This window comes from Chiloscyllium plagiosum, unplaced genomic scaffold, assembly GCF_037043375.1.
Source record: "Chiloscyllium plagiosum isolate Xiang-an unplaced genomic scaffold, Cpla_swu_hap1 HiC_scaffold_4, whole genome shotgun sequence".
NCBI lineage: Eukaryota > Metazoa > Chordata > Chondrichthyes > Orectolobiformes > Hemiscylliidae > Chiloscyllium > Chiloscyllium plagiosum.
In genome coordinates this window covers 86677894-86696694 of record NW_028270142.1, presented here as the reverse complement: position 1 = coordinate 86696694, position 18801 = coordinate 86677894, and positions in this window count along the sequence as shown.

Below are 18801 nucleotides of genomic sequence, written 5' to 3'. Positions count from 1 at the left end.
AGAGTCATAGAGAGTCATAGTCATAGGGATGTACAGCATGGAAACAGGCCCTTCGGTCCAACTTGTCCCTCTAAACCCTTCCTATTCATGCACCCATCCAAATGCCTCTTAAATGTTGCAATTGACTTTGGAGGTGGTGCAGAGGAGGTTCACCAGGTTAATTCCAGAGATGAGGGGGTTACCCTATGAGTAGATGTTGAGCTACCTGGGACGGCACACTCTAGAATTTAGAAGAATTGAAGCGGATCTTATAGAAACATAAAAAAATTATGAAAGGGATAATTAAGATAGAGGCAGGCAAGTTGTTTCCGCTGGTGGGTGAGACTAGGATGAGGGGACATGGCCTCAAGATTAGGGAGAGTAGATTTAGGATAGAGATCAGGAGAGACTGCTTTTCCCAGAGAGTAGTGAATCTATGGAATTCTCTACCCAAGGAAGAAGTAGAGGCGGTAAAAGTCGGTAAGAAGACTTTAATGCAGGGCACTCAGAAGGAATCATGGTAATCATGCAAAGCCTATGTGGTTTTTGGATGAAAAATAACAGTTTGTCAATTCATTGGAGTTTTTTGAAGAACTCCATATAATGTGGATTAAGGAGAATTGGCAGTATATTGTACCTAGATTTCCAAAAGATATTTGATAAAGTGCCACATCAGCAAGCTCTAAAACACATAGAAGAGATACCAAAGACTTTCATGGGTGAAATTTGTGTTATGATTTGGGGCTCATGTAACTTGGTTATGTCAATGGATATGGAATCATAGAATCCCTATAGAGCAAAAAGAGGTCATTCGGCCCATTAGGCCCACACCACCACTCCGAAGAGCATCCCACCAGACCCACCCTCTCCTCATAACCCTGAATTTCCATGGCTAATCTATCTAGCCTACATATTCCTGGACACTATGGACAATTTAGCATGGCCAGTCCACCCAACCTGCACACCGTTGGACTATGGAAGGAAATTGGAGCACCCAGAGGAATCCCATGCAGACACAGTGAATGTGCAAACTCCACACAGACAGTCACCAGAGGGTGGAATTGAACCTGGATCCCTGGCCACTACTGCTGCCCATTACTTCATCAGTTAAGCTCAGAGGGCAACTGAAAATGTTCTACTTTATCAACAATTTGAGGGACATCATATGATTCCTCAGCAGCCAGACCAACATCTATAGATTTAGGATATGGTTATGATCAAGAAATTACCTGGTTTAAACATGCAGGATGTTATGAAAATGAGATTACCCATCAAACAGATATTGCTTGAATTAGCAGAGGAGAGTTTCTCTGTAAAGAAAATTCAAATGATTAAATGTTATCCAAATAAGGAAATTGGTCAATGGTTTACAAGGAACAATGTTCTTGCAAAGGATAGAGAGAAAAGATCCTAGCAAAGATTTACCATTCTTCCTTATCTGAAAAGAGTGTGCACTAGGAAAACTGTAAAATATCCAAAATGCCTGCAGTTGTGAAGTCAAAGACTTGAGGCAAATAGGTTGTGGTATAGGTAATATAGTCATTTGTGTGAAGGGAAGGAAACTGCTGCTCTTACCTTGTCTGGCCTATGTTTGACTCCAGACCCACAGCAATGTGGTTGATTCTGAACAGCTCTTTGGGAAATTAGGGATGAAAACAAAAAAGATAGCCTAGCCAGTGAAACCCACATATTGTAAGTCGATTTAATATAAAACTGAGTTAATCATGGGAAAAGCTTGGAGGAAGATTTTGTGTTCATTAATTCTTTGTTAGCTTTCACAGGGAGCAGGTTTATTTGGCAAAGCTTCTGGAAGTCCTTAGTAATTAAGCTTAACTGAAAATGTAAAATAGTTATTGCTATGATGCAATAAATCATCTTGTTGACTAAGACAAATGCCTCTGATATTTGGACTCATCAGTGACCTACCCACTAATACTGAATTAGACAGGCCCTCGACACAGGATAAACAAAGGATGATTGGTGGCAGTGAAACTATGTCAAAGAACCTCATCCTGTGCCACATTTTGACAATGGTGGCAGACATTATGAGGTTCCAGCAGTGGCAGTCAGGAAAATATAACAACAGGGAGGCTACAAAGGGATGTAGATAGGTTCAGTGAGCAGACTAAGATCTGGCAAATAGAGTATAATATTGTTTCAACATGAAATTATTCATTTCAGCTGGAAAAACAGAAAAGAAGCATATAATCTAATGAGAGACCAAGGAGTTCTGAGATGCAGAGAGATCTGAGTATTACAAAAAGGTAGTAAGCAGCAAGTAATTAGGAAACTAGGTAGAATTGTATCATTGATTGCAAGGAGAAATGAATACAAAAGTAGTGAGGTTATGGTTCAGTTATAAAGGGCATTGTTGACACCACATTTGCAAAAGTGCACATTAAAGTCCCCTCATTTAAGAACTGATGTTAATGTATTGGAAGCAGCTTGAAGGTTGTTTATTAGACTTATTCCTGGAATTGGTGGATTACCTTATTTTAGAAGATTGGAAGGTTTAGGCTTGTGAATGCTGGAGTTTAGATGAGAACAAAATAACTTGATTGAAACATCTAAGATTCTAAAGGATCTTGACAGGGTGGGTGTGGAGAGGATATTTCCTCTGTTGGTAACTGTTTAAAAATGAGGGGTTGCTAATTTTAGACAGAAATAAGGAGAATTATTTTCTCACAGGATCATGAGTCTTTAGAATTCTCTCTCTCACTAGAAGCAGTATCTTTGAATATTTTTAAAACAAATAGATAGATTCTTGATTAGTGGGTGAAAGGTTATCAGGGGTAGGTGGGAACATGGAGTAATCAGATCAGCTGTGATCTTAATGAATGATAGAGCAAGCTTGAGGGATGAAGTGGCTTACTCTTTTCCTAATTCTTAAGTTTGTTTATATGTTCTTATAGGAGAAGGTGAGGACTGCAGATGCTGGAGATCAGAGCTGAAAAATGTGTTGCTGATAAAGCATAGCATGTCAGGCAGCATCCAAGGAGCAGGAAAACCGTCGTTTCGGGCATAAGCCCTTCTTCAGGAATGAGGAAGGTGTGCCAAGCAGGCTAAGATAAAAGGTAGGGAGGAGGGACTTGGGGGAGGGGCGTTGGGAATGCAATAGGTGGAAGGAGGCTAAGGTGAAGGTGATAGGCCGGAGAGGGGGTGGGGCGGAGAGGTCGGGAAGCAGATTGCAGGTCAAGAAGGCGGTGCTGAGTCCAAGGGTTGGGACTGAGATAAGGTGGGGGAAGGGGAAATGAGGAAGCTGGAGAAATCTGCATTCATCCCTTGTGGTTGGACGGTTCCTAGGCGGAGGTTCCCTTGTGGTTGGAGGGTTCCTAGGTGGACGTCTTCCACCTAGGAACCCTCCAACCACAAGGGATGAATGCAGATTTCTAATGCTTCCTCATTTCCCCTCCCCCCACCTTATTTCAGTCCCAACTCTCGGACTCAGCACCACCTTCTTGATCTGCAATCTTCTTCCCGACCTCTCCGCCCCCACCCCCTCTCCGACCTATCACCCTCACCTTAACCTCCTTCCACCTATCGCATTCCCAACGCTCCTCCCCCAAGTCCCTCCTCCCTATCTTTTATCTTAGCTTGCTTGGCACATCTTCCTCATTCCTGAAGAAGGGCTTATGCCCGAAACGTCGATTCTCCTGCTCCTTGGATGCTGCCTGACCTGCTGCGCTTTTCCAGCAACACATTTTTCAGCTTATATGTTCTTATGTTGATATGAATTGTAACTTGACTCTTCACTGACCAAAGGCATTAAAAAAGAATCAGAATGGAGCAGAGCTGAAAAAAGACAATTTGGTGTGTGGGAACAGGCAGATAACAGCTCCCAGAGAACAAAGAAAATAATAGTGCCTTGAATCCTAGACAAGACACCTGGATGTCAAAGTCACTATTTTTTCACTTGGCATTAGAAGATCTTAAAAGATTTGACATAACTTAGACAGGCACAAATGTTCAATTATATCTTTCAGTAATTGTTCTAGTCTCATGACAGCTAAGTAATGAGTAGGTTAAATAGATCTTCAGAAATTTTGCTGGATAAAGAATGTATAAAAAGTGGTTCGCTGTGCACAGAGATTTGTAAAGGTTTCATGTATTGTATGAAAGTACCACAGTAACTGAGCAGATTAAGGAGTGATAAAGTGGAGATCACACCTGTACTCAGAATATAATGGGAATGCCATTGCATCTTTATAAACCAGCATATATCAGGTCTTACCTACACTCAACAAAATATAACAAATTTCACTAATAACAATCTGAGTTATTGCAGAGTTTAAAAAAATAGAGAAAATGATTTAATGATTTCTGAACCCTGTTCTTCTGACATGCATTTTTTTTTCTATCAAGCTCACTTTTATAGTTACTTCTGCAGGTTGACTTGAACTCATGGCAACCTCTCACGATTTTGCACTCCCTGATTAGACATGTAACTATTTAACAATGATTTTAGCACTGGCTGCATGCCACAATCATTTTTAGAAGATAGAAGCACAAAGTTTAATTACTGCCAGTATTGAATGCAATTGTATTTTCAAGTCTGGCAGCCGAACTCTTCAAGGATCTGCTAATCATTGCTCAATTTAATCTCATTCAGGCCTGGCATTCATACAATAGGAGCTACAAGTTAGTTAACTCACATAAATAAAAATCATAGAGAATGAAATTTATTCATCATTATATTGTGGAGTCGCAATTCATAGCATGCTTGTGCCAGTTGGAAATAAGATCAGAAAGACAAAGTTAATCAATCCACTTCATTTAGTCCTGAGTGAGTCCAAAGCAGCTCTAGTTTTCAAGTCAGTACACAAATCATCTGGACACTCTGTAAAATTCTAATGAACAACCTGAAATGTTATAGTTGTTTGTCTCTCCACAAAGGCTCCCTGCTGAGTATGTTACGAATATTATGTTTTTACTATAATGGAAAATAAACCGTTTCTGTTCATCAAATAGAAGTTCCATCAATTGCTTCCTTTACCAGTGGGAAGTTGTGAGGTGGAAAAAAATGTGTAAAGGAGTGTTATGCTTTCTTGATCCAATTACATTAGGCAGTAAATACTTTTAGCGGTTTATAAAAAGTTTGATGGGTTTATTTGACAGTGGTTTGGATGTGCAATCTTAAACAATATCTTGTACTATTTACAGATCCATAAACAGGCAGTGACTCAGAAAACGTTCCTCCTACATCTAACATTTTGTTCGAGTAGATATAACATGTATTTCAACTTTGAGGTAACAGGACAGATGGAGGTTATGACATGACAGCCACCAAGTAACCAAACAGGAAATTCAGAAAAAAAAGAGGTGAGATTAATGATACAGATAAATGTATATGGAAGAAAGATAGTAGTTAACATTTGTAGTGAGATCCTGGAAAATGCAGACCATTTTCTGGTTCTTGGGTTCCTCCTTTTAATGAAGGCAGATAGACAACATTTATCATTGGCTCCAAAGTCTCAGCTTAACCTTTGCCTAACTGATCAAAAGGGGCATCAGAGGTTCGTACCTTAAAGCACCAGAGAAGTCACAATGGTACCTTTGCAAAATCCGCCAAATCCAGTGAACCAAGGAAGATGGTTCAACTGTCCTCTGCCATCCAACACATCCAGCATCAAGACCCTAATCACTTGAAATTGAACTCCACTGAAAAGTACATGTCATTGGTATCCTTGACATCAGACTCCCAAAGCAACTGCTATACTCAGAAACCCCCAGGAGTTTGATGAAAATGTTTTAGGGATGCCTCCAAACAACCTGAAAAGATCAAACATACCTCTTGTGTCCCTGGTTTCAGACTGACCAAAATAGAGAAGGTTGACTTGTGAAGACAAATACCTCAGGGACTTTATTAAGATCATGCAGAGGCAAAGTCAAGGTAACAGAAAGAGCACTTAAACTTGCAAACAAACAACCCAATTTCCAAGCACCACATGCCCTGCACATGACAGACCAAGCACTGAACTTATCAGTCATCTGTATACCCATTAAATTGGGGTGGAAGTAAGCTGTCCCTGATCTCAAGGAACCGCTTAAGAAGCAGAAAGTGGCAATATAATGGGAAAGGAATTAAGAGAAAATGAAAATAAATTAAAGAAACCTTGAGTGGAATATAAATTTGGCACGGACTGGTTGGTTAAATGTTTTATTTCAAAGTCATATGCCCTATATATTTCTATGCAAATAATGAAGGAAGAGCATCTATCCAAAAACATAATCCTTTTCTTAGCATGTGATCACTGTATTTCTACCAGAATTTGAGCATTTATGCATATATTTTCTATATTAATTGTTCTCCTAGTCATGGCCATCTTTGGTTCTTTATTAGTCACTTATGCATTATGTCTATTCCTCAAATAATGAGGACATAGTGGACTACTACAATTTCAAAGTATTTTGATAGCTTCCTTAGCATTATGCATTTCCATTTCAGCTTCCACCTTGGGACCTTCCAACCATATGGCCTTAACAAAGAATTCACCAGCTTCCAAGTCTTCCCACCCCACCTCATCTCAGGTCCAGCACTCCCTCTCCGCGCCACCATCTTGACTTGGCCTAACTGTCCATTTTTCTTCCCACCTATCCACTCCACCTTTTGCAAAGACTAATCCCTTTCATCTCCTATCTGCATCCACCTATTGCCATATCACTTACTTGACCCCCCCAGCCACACCCACTCCCTTTATCTATTTCTCAACCCCCTTGACCCTTCCCCAGTCTTGATGAAGGTTCCTGACCTGAAACATTGACTCTCCTGCTCCTCCGATGCTGTTTGACCTGCTGTGGTTTTTCCAGCTCCACACTTCATCGACTCTGACTTTCCAGCATTTGTAGTCATTACTATCTCCAAATTGTATTATATGGACTACTCATCCAGAACTTTGCCACAACTGAGGTCTTGCCTTGGGGACCAATAGAGGAAGACATCGCAGCTTTGGCCTTCAGTTGACTGGTCATCCTGGGACTGCCATTCTTACTAGGGATGACAGCCTGTTCCCGTGTAGTGAACATTGGTGAGGTTGCAGCTATGATAATAGAGCAACTCAAATGGCCAAGGCCTTTAAACTTGGAGATAGAGAGGGGTTGGAATTTGAGAACGGATTTCACTGTTGCAACAGAAGAAAGGTTTATTGCCATCAGTGGGGCCCTCTGTGGTCAATGCAGTGGCTGTGTCCATTTTCCAGAGCTCATTAAGATATTTTGTGAACCATTTACATGTAAGATAATAGGCCTCCCAGCTACTAGTAAAATGCTTAAAGATAAAAGATGTGGTCCTTAACTGGCCACCTCAGTGGTTATATTATAAACTGGACAGACAGCTTATCTTTCCCAATATTGATAAACAGGCACGTTGACCAGAAGGTGTCCAGTACTGCATTCCCATACCTGCAGCTGCACTCCCACCAATGCCTTCCTGCATCACGGCAGAACCCAACTGAATAATATAAGTGCCAAATAATAGCACTGTTGATTATGCCTTCCATGATTTTGCTTATGATCAAGGACTGATGAGATATACTTAGCTGTTTTAACTTGTCCTGCTTTATGCTAATTTTTCCAGAGAAAGGAGTACAAAAAAAAACTGTTGATTCTAGAATTTTTACAATACAGAAATTAGCCATTCAGCCCATCGAGTGTACACGACCCTCCAAAGAGCATCCCACCCAGAACACCCCCTCCCCCACCTAATCCTGCATTTGCCATGGTTAATCCACCTAACCTGCACACTACAGAGCAATTTAGCATGGCCAGTCCACCCAATCTACAAATCCTTGGACTTTGGGAGGAAACCAAAACACTCAGCAGAAACGTACGCAGACACGGGAGAACTGTGTAGAGTTCAAGGCTGGAATTGAATCTGGGCCCCTGACACTGAGGCAGCAGTGCTAACCACTGACCCACCATGCCAATCCAAAATTGAGATTATGATTTTAAAACAAAGCTGAATTGCACAAGCTTTAACTGAAAAGCCACAGACTAAATGGTATTTACTGAAAATAAATATACTGTTATCTACAAATGTTAGAAACGAAAATGCAATGGTTACCCATTTCTACTGGCTTTCTGCTAGTAGATTTAGCTCCTATTGCCAATTGCCTACTTATATAATACATAATATAACTAATACTTGGTGATAAGAGCCAATGATATGAATTTTACACTGATTTCACATCAGGTATACATACAGGACTAGTTATAATCAGATGAATCAATACAATTATTTTTAACATAAGGTAAAATAAAGAGCCAGCGACATATTTGGACTCAAAATAGTAACTCTTCCTTCTCTGCCAATGCTGCCAAGCCCTGCTGAGTTTCTCTAGCACTTTCTGTTTTTATTTAGATTAAAGAGCAAACCTCCCTTCCTCCCATCTTGACTTTATTAAGGAAGGGAAAAGACATTGGGCTACGTAACAGGCACTTTGCAATATCCCAGGAATCAAATGTGCACTACAAATTTGCTCAAGGTGTTTGGATCAAGGTGCTAGCAGCATGCCAAATGGGCAGACTTTGATGTCAATCAGCACGCAGTGCTAATTTAATATTAATGCTTGTTAATAATTTCAAATACCATTTTTCCAAAAATAAAAAAATTATCAACATATTCAGAGGTGCTATATTGGGTCCACTTTTGTTTGTCATTTATATAAATGTTTTGGACGCGAATATAGGAGATATGGTTAATAAGTTTATGGATGACACCAAAATTAGTGGTATAGTGGACCCTGAAGAAGGTTATCTAAAATTACAAAGAGATCTTGATCAATTGGGTCAATGGGCTATAGGATCGAGCAAAAATCTCCAATATCTAAAATGCAGGATAAATTTCAAAATTTTTAAAAGGTACATGGAAGCTGGAATGAGTTTCATGGAGAATACACAAACACAACTCACAGAACAGCTGTCAGGATCCCTGTTCAGCCTGGAATTGCAATTTAGACCTCCACTCTAAAAGAACAATCAATCAAACATAACAAAACTCTAGCCCAAGACAGATTTTACACATCGGGCTACTCAGTACAGACAGTATGGGTCAAAAGGTGGGGCGCTGAAAAAGCACAGCCAATCAGGCAGCATTTGAGGAGGAGAGTTGATGTTTCGAGAATACACTCTTCATCAGGAATTGGGTGGGGTTCAAGGGGGCTGAGAGATAAGATACTGGACATTCTACTTCAATTGAAATCCATTCACACATTCTTAATGATCAGGAAACCAATTGACTTTAGAAGAGAACATCAAGAGTTTAAAGAAAACTACAGATTTGAGGGGAGATAGAGGAGCACACAGTCAGTATAGTTGCCAGCTCCAATCTCACCTGAGGGGAGCCTTTTCAACAACAAGCATCTTCACAAACAGCTTCCACCCCCAACAAGCATCCTTCAAAGCAAGACCCAAGAGAAGCTGGATCAAGAAGCTAAATCAGGAAGCCAAGCCAAGAGCATCATCGGAACAAAGAACATCCGCGAGGGGGGAAGCCAACCAAGTGCTATCCAAATAACAGGCATGATGTGGAGATGCCAGTGTCAGACTGGGGTGGACAAAGCCAGAAGTCACATGACATCAGGTTATAGTCCAACAGGTTCATTTAAAATCACAAGCTTGTGGAGTGCTGCTTCTTAGTTAGGTGAAAGAAATTCACTGAATAAAAGCTTCCAGACAAAGGCCTGTAGTGAACCAAGAGGACCAATGGCAAAAACCTTAGCAACTGGGTGCAATTTAAATGATGAGACCCCAAAGTTCCAACCTAGCCAGCAGGGAGGGGAAGGCAAGTGGTGACAGTGCAAGAGTCTGTATTTAAAACTAAAATAGAAATTGCTGGAAAAGCTCAGCAGTATCTGTTGCGAGAAATCAGAGTTAAGGTTTTGGGCCAAGTGACTCTTCCACAGAACCTTTGTAATTAAAACTGGTGTTTTTAGGTTATAATGATGTTTAACATCATGCCTGTTATTTGGATAGCACTTGGTTGGCTTCCCCCCTCGCGGATGTCCTTTGTTCCGATGATGCTCTTGGCTTGGCTTCCTGGTTTAGCTTCTCGATCCAACTTCTCTTGGGTCTTGCTTTGAAGGATGCTTGTTGGGGGTGGAAGTTGTTCCTGAAGAAGGGCTTATGCCCGAAACGTCGATTCTCCTGTTCCCTGGATGCTGCCTGACCTGCTGCGCTTTTCCAGCAACACATTTTCAGCTATAATGATGTTTAATCTAGCTAATAGCATATTTAATAGTATCACTGTCCTCTGTCTAGTTCATTGTGGCAATTTCCACTTATTGCATTTATCTATACTTTCTTGTATTACATTTGTCTTTTGTATTTTAAATGCAGAGATTCTTTTGCCCTAAACACTTGTCTACTACCTTCTTCATTTCATATTCCTTACATAAGTCCTGTATCTAGAACCAGGGATCTAGGGGTGATTTGAACCACTTAAAAATCATAAAATAACTGATTGCAACCAGAACCCTACAGGGCTAATGGTGGCAGATGGAGTTTAATTTGGATAAATGCAAGGTTTTGCATTTTGGTAAAAGAAACAGGGCATGACTTACACAATGAATGGTAGGGTCTTGGATAGTGTTGTAGAACAGAGAGACCCAAGGGTTCAGGTGCATAATTCTTTGAAATTTAAATCCCAGGTAAACAAGATGGTTAAGAAGGCTTTTAGCACGCTTGCCTTCATTGCTCAAACCTTTTTGAGTGTAGGAGAAGGGCTGTTGAGGTGCAGTTCGGGTTGCTGGGTTATATGAAGGATATTATTAAATGGGAAAGGATTCAGAAAAGATTTACCAGGATGTTGCTGAAGAGTTTCTGATATAAAAATAGTCTGGATAGGTTGAGATTTTTTTCATTGGAGCATAGGAGGTGAGTTAAAGAAGTTCTTAAAGAAGTTTATAAAATCATGAGAGGCATAGATAGCAAAGGTCATTTTCATAAGGTGGAGGAGTTCAAAAGTAGATGAGAAGAGAAAGACCTAAGAACATGAGGGGCAACTTCTTTATACACAGAAGGTGGTTGTGTATGGAATTAACTGCCAGAAGAAGTTGTGGATGTACGTACAGTTATGATGTTTAAAATAATTTGGATACGTACTTGGCTAGGAAGGTTTGGAAGGATAAAGGCCAAATGCAGGCAAGTTGGACTAGTTTAGTTTGGGATCATGGGCAGCATGAACTAGTTGGACCAAAGCGTCTGTTCCATGCTGTATGATTCTATGACTCTACGACCTCTGGGGTGGGTCGAACTTGAACCTGGATCTCCCTTTTAGTTGGATTTCACTGCTTTAATTCCACACAACTGAATAAAATGTTAATTGGAATGGAGGAACCCCATGAGTGCTACTTAAAGGAATGATGAAATACTTACAACTGTAACCAAGGGTAGTGGCTAGATTATTTCTTCTAGATACTGACTGTTGTAGCTATTTTTGGAGCTTTCCTACATATACCTAAAGTTTGGATAAGCTATAAGGAGTGGCATAGCTGGTAATGAACTAATTTCTTTGGTGATTTAAATGCTGAAACAGACAAATGAGATACCTTCACAAACAACATTGTGAGACAAACTTTCAAACTGAGCTACAACTCCAACCTCCAAGCTTGGTAAGAATAGTACAGCCTGTACGGGCTGTCGAGTTGACAATTTTGCATTTAGCTCCTTCCCTATTGTTTATGGAGAAACAACATGCAGCAGTTTGCCATACTGTTCTGTATACAGCAGGTCACTCAACCCAGGCACAGAAAGATACCTTCCTCTCATTCCATCTTGCCAAACAGCAGTGGAATGAAAATAAAAATTACGTGGATTGAAGATTTTCTCATTGAGCTGGGATGCCATTAAGTGTAAGTACCTCATATGAACGTGTATGAACGCAGCCATTTGCATAAACTTAAAGGAATTGTGCATCTGATGTGCGACCTAGTATATCATGTAGCTGATTACAAGTTCTTCTGGCACTATCATAATTTTTTGCTCTGCAGCCATCCTTTGTACTTGTATTTCACACAACACACCAAATCAATGCATGGCCACACATAACTTGATAACATTGATCCAAAACCCACACATATGTTCATACAGGCCAATAATGGTGGTGTGTCACAACAGGAATTTAAAAGAGTATCACTGGCATCCAAAGCAATGCTTTCATTTTCTAAACCTTAAGGAGCCCTACAGGAGTGAGAATAAAGACTTATGTTTCTTTTAATATTTTTGATTCATTCACAGAATATCAGTGTATGTGGTAAGATGGTGGTGAGCTATTTTCTTGAACCACTGAAATCACTGTGGTGAACAAACTTCCATACGTAGTTAGGTAGGAAGTTCAAGGATTTTGAATCCAGTGATGAGAGGGGCACAATTTATAAACTGCAGAGAGGCTTAAGCACTTGTCTTACCTTGTCTCAGATAGATTCCTCACTGTATTGCTATCACGAAATCAAGTGAACAACTTTGGTACAATGAAGAATGTAAAAGACCTAAAACAGTTGTACCTAAAAGACCGATGCCAATCTGGTAAGATCACTCTAACCTACATACCCTTCATTGTACTATCTTCCATGTGCCTATTCAAGGGTCACTTAAATGTCCCTAATGTATCTGACTCTACTACCACTGCTGGAAGTGCATTCCACTCACCTACCACTCTCTGAGTAAAAAAACCTACCTCTGTCATCTCCCCTAAACCTTCCTCCAATTACCTAAAAATTATACCCCCTTGTGATAGACATTTCCGCCATGGGAAAAAGTCTGTGGCTATCCACTATCTACGCCTCTCAACATCTAGTACACTTCTATCAAGTCACCTCTCATCCTTCTTCGCTCCAATGAGAAAACCCCAGCTCCCTCAACCTTTCTTCATAAGACATGCCCTCTAGTCCAAGCAGCATTCTGGTAAATCTCCTCTGCACACTCTCTAAAGCTTCCACATCTTTCTTATAAGAGGCAATCATAACTGAAAACAATATTCGAAGTGTGGCATATAGAGCTGTAGCATAACCTCATGGCTCTTAAACTCAATCTCCCGTTAATGAAAGCCAACACACTATATGCCTTCTTAACAATCCTATCAACCTTAATGGCAACTTTGAGGGATCTATGGACATCGACCCTAAGATTCCGCTGTTCCTCCACACTGCCAAGAAACCTGCCTTTAACCCTGTATTCAACCCTGTATTCTGCATTCAAATTTGATCTTCCAAAATGAATCACTTCACACTTTTCCAGGTTGAACTCCATATGCCACTTATCAGTTCAGTTCTGCATCCTGTCGATGTCTCATTGCAACCTACAATAGTCCTCCACACTATCCACAATTCCACCAACTTTTGTGTCGTCGGCAAGCTTACTAACCCACCCTTCTACTTCCTCATCCAAGTCATTTGTAAAAATCACAAAGAGCAGAGGTCCCAGAACCAATGCCTACAGAACACCACTGGTCACCAAGCTCCAGGCTAAATACTTTCCAACTACCATCACCCTCTGTCTTCTATGGGCCAACCAAGTCTGTATCCAGATAGACAGGTTTCCCTGTATCACATACCTCCTTACTTTCTGAATGAGCCTACCATGGGGAATCATATCAAACTCCTTGCTAAAATCCATGTACACCACATCCACTGTTCTATATTCATCGTGTTTTGTCACATGCTCAATTCAATAAGGTTTGTGAGGCATGACCTGCCCCTCACAGAGTCATGCTGACCATCTCTAACCAAACTATGTTTTTTTCCAAGTAATCATAAATCCTGTCTTTCAAACTCCTCCTCAATACTTTGCCCACCACTGACCTAAGACTGACTGGTCTGTAATTCCCAAGATTACCCTCTTCTCTTTTTTGAACAAGGGAATAATGTTTGCCAGCTTCCAATCTGGCACTACTTCAGTGGACAGTCAGGATGCAAAGATCATCGCCAAAGGTGCAGCAATCTCTTCCCTTGCTTCCTGTAGTACCCTAGGGTATATCTCATCTGGCCCAGAGGATTTATCTATCCTTATGTTTTTCAAAATTTTCCTCCATCCTAACGTCAACCTGTTCTAGTATATCAGTCTGTTTCACGCTGTCCTGAGAAATGTCAAGGTCCCTCTTAAATGATAATGAAGCGAAGTATTCATTAAGGACCTCGCCGACTTCCTCCGACTCCAGGCACAGGTTCCCTCCACTATCCTTGATCGGTCCTACCCTTACTCTGGCCATCCTCATGTTCCTCACATAAGTGTAGAATTTCCTTAATCCTACCTGCTAAAGCTTTTTCATGCCCCTTTCTAGCTCTCCTAAGTTTATTCTTCAGTTCCTTCCTGGCTACCTTGTAACCCTCTAAAGCCTGGACTGATCCTTGCCTCTTCAACATTAAGTAAGTTCCCTTCTTCCTCTTGACTAGGTGTTCCACATCTCTTGTCACTCAAGGTTCTTTCAACCTACCATCCCTTCCTTGCCTCAGTGGGACAAACCTGTCCAGCAATATCAGCAAGTGCTTCATAAACAATTTCTACATTTCTGTCATGAAGTTTCCTGAGAACATCTGTTCCCAACTTAGGTGCCCCAGTTCCTGCCTAATAGCAACGTAATTCTTCCTTCCCCAACTAAATACTTTTCCATACCAACTGCTCCTATCCTTCTCCATGACAGTAAAGGTCAGGGAGTTGTGATCACTATCACCGAAATGCTTTCCCACAGAGAGATCTGAACTTGGCATGGCTTGTTGCCAAGCACCAAATCCAATATGGCCCCCCATCTACATACTGCATCAGGAACCCTTCTTGGATACACCTGACAAAAACTGCTCCATCCAAACTATTTGAACTAAGTAGGTTCTAATCAATATTGGAGAAGTTAAAGTCACCCATCATAACGAGCCTGTTACTTCTGTACCTTTTCCAAAATTTGACCCCAAACTGCTCCTCTGCATCTCTGTTGCTTTTTGGGGGGCCTGTAGAAAATTCCCAATAAAGTGACTGTTTCTTTCTTGTTTCTGACTTCTATCCATACTGCCTGTGTAGACAGGCTCATCCTGCCTTCTAGCTTCCAACCTAACTCCCTATATTCTCTTTTCAGTTCCTCCTCCCTTTCCCTACCGATGTCATTGGTACCGATATGTACCACAACGTCTGGTTGCTCTCCCTCCCCTTAAGAATTCTGTAGACTTGACCCAAGACATTCCTGACCTGGTACCCTTGGTAGCTAATTCTAAAGCACAAGTCTTCAGCACTTCAGTCAGGATGTTGTCAGGTTCCATAACCTTTCCTATATCCAACATGTTCTACTGTTTCTTACATCACTTGGGAGTAGTTTGTTAGTTTGACTAGAGACTAGTGTTTTCAACGATGAGGTCCTCTGGAGGTAATTGAAATGGATAATCTGCTTGATACTTTGAATTATTGAAGACAGGGAAGTTCTTGGCACCTCTTCACCTCTTTGTAATTATTTAACAATGTGATACCATTCACAAATGCATATGGAAGGATTGCAAAGCTTTAATTTAATCAGTTGGTTGCAGGATCACTTCTTCCGCTTCTAGCAGGCTGCTTCCATGCCTCACATACTTGGAGTATTGTGTTGAAGCTTTATAAATCAGAAGAAATTAAGAAATGAGGGTGAAGGATTGTGATTGCAAAATGCCTCATTGTCCTACATACATTAGAAGTAGGAGTCGGTCACAAAAGATCCTTCTCTTTGTCTTAAATCAGTGACCACTAGTTTTACATTCTTGCAAAACAGGAAAGATCCTTTCCACATCCATCCTGTCAAGACTTTTCAGGATATTAATCAAGTCGCTTCTGTGATGGAACCATGCCTTTAAGAGGGATTTATTCTGTGCTATTTCTCTTCCAAAGAGGTGTTTCCAGTGGTGCAAGAATGTCTATTTCAGAAGCAGTGGGTAAACAGCATTCAGCTCCCTTTGTGTATTTTTAAAAATTAGACAAACGAAGCATGTGCATGTGGAGTCAAGCTCACACAGACGTAGGGTTTTAGCTTTGCTTTCAGCTGAAGCTGCTAGATAAAGAACTTTTAACTGCAGTAGAAAGAGCAAGTTTTTTCTCTGCTACTAGATTATTTGTTTCAGTGTTCCTTTCTCCTGGACAGGAGATAGCATGTGATAAAATCTGTTTTACTAAATTTGCCTTTGACAAGTCTGTGTTTATGGGTTGCTACTACATTGGAACTGTTCACAAGTAGTACTTAAATAATATATTATTTCAACAGAGTTATGTCAATTCTTTTTTTTTGTTTGTATTTTAAGTGTGCTATAAGAATAAAATTTGCTTTGTTTAGAGTTTGACTAATCGAATCACATCTGGAACATAGCTCCTTACACTTGCCTTTAAATAAGATAAAAGTTTGGAAATTGAAAACTAAAATGTCAACCATCTCAATGGCCATTTCTTTTAAGTCACTAAGACCCTAACATGAAGTCCATCAGGACCAGTGAACATAGAATCATAGAGTAGTACAGAACTGAAACAGACCCTTCGGTCCAACTCATCAGTGCCACCAGATAGCCTAAATTAATCTAGTCTAATTTGCCAGCTCATTCCAGGGAAAAGACCTTGGCTATTCACCCTATCCATAATCCCATGATTTTATTAACGTCTATACAGTCATCCCTCAGCCTCCAGGAAAATAGCCCCAACCTATTCAGCATCTCCCTCTCACACAAACCCTCCCACCCTGGCAACATCCTTGTAGATCTTTTCTGAACCCTTGCAAGTTTCACAAAATCCTTCCCATAGCAGAGAGACCAGAATTGCACACAGTATTCCAAAAGTAGCCTAACCAACATCCTGTGCAGCTGCAATATGACCTCCAAACTCCTATACTCACTGACCAATAAAGGTAAGAGTGTGGTGCTGAAAAAGCACAGCAGGTCAAGCAGCATCCAAGAAGCAGGAAAATCAATGTTTCGGGCAAAAGCTGGTCATCAGAAAGGGCTTTTGCCCGAAACATCGATCTTCCTGCTCCTCAGATGCTGCCTGACCTGCTGTATTTTTCCAGCATCACACTCTTGACTCTAATCTCCAGCATCTGCAGTACTCCCTTTCACCTGACCAATAAAAGCAAGCATACCAAATGCCTTCTTCACTATCCTATCTACCCGCGACTCCACTTTCAAGGAACTATGAACTTGCACTCAAAGGTCTCATGTCAGCCTGCAGCTCCATAATTTGGTCAGTACCACTTCAGTGGTGATGATAATTTTCTTAAATTAATCTCTCCCTTCCATTCCTGATATACAGCTTTTTCTGAGATGTTGTTTGTATTCTCTGTATTGAAGACTGATACAAAATTCCTGTTCAGTTCATCTGCCATCTTCTTACATTTTATTATAAATTTTCCAAACTTGCTCTCTATAGTGCCAATGCTTACTTTACTAATTATTTTCTTTTTAAAATATAAGTAGTGTCTTTTCCTTTTTTGTATTTCATGTAAGCTTACTCTCATTCTAATTTTTCTTTTTTTGGTATTCTTTGTTGTTTTTATATTCAGTCCAATAGTCTGATTTGCCACACATATTTGTGTAATTATATGCTTTTTCTTTAAGCTCGATTCTATATTTTAACCTTTTTAAGTAAGCATGGATGATAGGACCTCCTGTTGGAATTCCCGTTTTCCATGGAATGTATTGATTCAGTGTAATTTGAAATAACCCCGAAATTAGCCATTTGATTTCTACTGACCAATTCCCTAGCTGAATTTTCCAGTTCACTTTAGATGTCTCTTTATTTTACACCCTTGTAACTGTTCATATGAAGGTTTAAAATATAAGACTTGAACCTACTGTCTCTCTCTCTCTGTCAATGTAAAATTCAATCATATTAAGGTCACTGCAACCTAAGTGCACCTTTGTGTGAGCTACGTAATCAATCTTATTTCAGTACATTATACCAGGTCTAGTATAGCCTCCTCTCTGGTTGGCTCGAAGTCACGTTCTGGGAAACTATCGTAAAAACATTCACTGAACACTTTGTCTTGGCTACCTTTGCCTACCTGATTTAATACTCCATCCTATTGTGTGGCTACTGTTACATTGCCTGCATAACAGGTTTCTTGCATTTATATTTTTCTCATCTCCAATATAAACAGCTTCTGCATCCTGGTTTCTTGGTTTTAGGCTGTGTGTCTCCAATTTACTAATACCATCATTAATTAACAGAACCACACTTCCAGACCTACCAGTTCTGCCAATGGCTATGGCCTCAATGCTGCCCCTCCAGAGGGGTTAAAGCAATATTCCTGGCCCTACTCAAGTTATTTACTGGTGAATTTTTTTTCACTTTATGAGAGACATATAATACTGAATATCCTGTAATATAACAGGGTATATAATATGGTTGAGCAGCGGCCAGCAGTAAGCTGTGGAAATTAAACTTACAATACTGCTAGGTTTAGGGAGGTAAGATTTGTAAGGTAATAATTTTAATATAATTGAGGGGTGACCTGATAGAAGTATATAAAATTATTAGAGGCATTGATAGGATGGATAGTTGGATTCTTTTTTCCCCCCCAAGGTGAAAGTGTCAAATACTGGGGGACATAATCTTACAAATAATCCCCCTCTCACCGTAAAACTATGTAATGTTTGTACGTAGCTATTCCCACCCAAAAGCCACTTAAATGGCATTATACCAGTCATCACTTGGCTTGTAAGGTCTGATAGATTTAGTCAACAGGTCTGACAGCATCTGCAAAAAGGAAAATAGAGTTAACGTTTCCAGTCTAGTGAGTCTGTTCTGACAAAGGGTCACTGGACTCGAAATATTAGTTCTGCTTCTCTCTCTACAGATTTTGCCAGACTTGCTGAGTTTCTCTGGTACTTCTAG